This window comes from Mirounga leonina, unplaced genomic scaffold (genome assembly GCF_011800145.1).
Source record: "Mirounga leonina isolate KUSES-001 unplaced genomic scaffold, KU_Mleo_1.0 Mir_101609, whole genome shotgun sequence".
Lineage (NCBI taxonomy): Eukaryota > Metazoa > Chordata > Mammalia > Carnivora > Phocidae > Mirounga > Mirounga leonina.
The window spans coordinates 6,519,953-6,521,045 of NW_023270164.1; the positions used below are offsets into that span (position 1 = coordinate 6,519,953).

General features: G+C 42.4%; 1 non-coding gene across 1 annotated transcript; it reads left to right on the forward strand.

Annotated features, from left to right (window-relative positions):
* The first annotated feature begins 205 nt into the window (after positions 1 to 205).
* Positions 206 to 276, forward strand: TRNAK-UUU. The gene has a single exon. It is a non-coding gene; the product is annotated as a tRNA-Lys (tRNA).
* Positions 277 to 1,093: the final 817 nt, after the last annotated feature.

The following is a 1,093-nucleotide window of genomic DNA, read 5'->3' on the forward strand; positions in this document are numbered from 1 at the left end:
TATTTATTTGAGAGAGAGAGAGAGAGCACATGAGAGGGGGGAGGGTCAGAGGGAGAAGCAGACTCCCTGCCGAGCAGGGAGCCCGATGCGGGACTCGATCCCGGGACTCCGGGATCATGACCTGAGCCAAAGGCAGTCGCTTAACCAACTGAGCCACCCAGGCGCCCTATTTATTTATTGTTTTAAAAAATTCCAGTATTGAGGTGCCTGGCTGGCTCAATCGGGAGCGTGAGACTTTTGATCTCAGGGTTGTGGGTTCGAACCCCATGTTGGGTGTAGAGATTGTGTAAAAATAAAATCTTTAAAAAAAAATTCCAGTATAATTAACATACAGTGTTATATTGCTTTCAGGTGTACAATATAGTGATTCAACAATTCTGTACATTACTCAGTGTTCATGATAAGTGTACTCTTTTTTAAAAATTAAAAAAAAAATTTTAAATTTTAAATAGGCTCCATGCCCAGTGTGGAACCCAGTGTGGGGCTTCAACTCATGACCATGAGATGAAGACCTGAGCTGATATCAAGAGTTGGATGCTTAACTGACTGAGCCACCTCGGTGCCCCACGGTAAGTGTACTCATAATCCCCTTCACTTATTTTACCCATTCCCCCACCCACCTCCCCTCTGGTAACCATCAGTTTGTTCTCTGTAGCTAAGAGTCTGTTTTTTGGTTTGTCTCTTCTTTTTCTTTGTTCAGTTGTTTTGTTTCTTAAATTCCACATATGAATGGAATCATATGGTATTTGTCTTTCTCTGACTGACTTATTTATTTTTTAAAGAGTTATTTATTTATTTATTTATTTATTGGACAGAATGAGAGAGCAGGAGAGCACAAGCAGTGGGAGCGGCAGAGGGAGAGGGAGAAGTAGGTCCCTGCCAAGCAGGGAGCCTCATGCAGGGCTCGATCCCAGGACCCTGGGGTCATGACCTGAGCCGAAGGCAGTTGATTAACCAACTGAGCCACCCAGGCACCCCCTCTGACTTATTTCACTTAGCATTATACCCTCTAGATCCATCCATGTTGTTGCAAATGACAAGATTTCTTTTTTTTTTTTTTTAAAGATTTTATTTATTTATTTGAGAGAGAGAG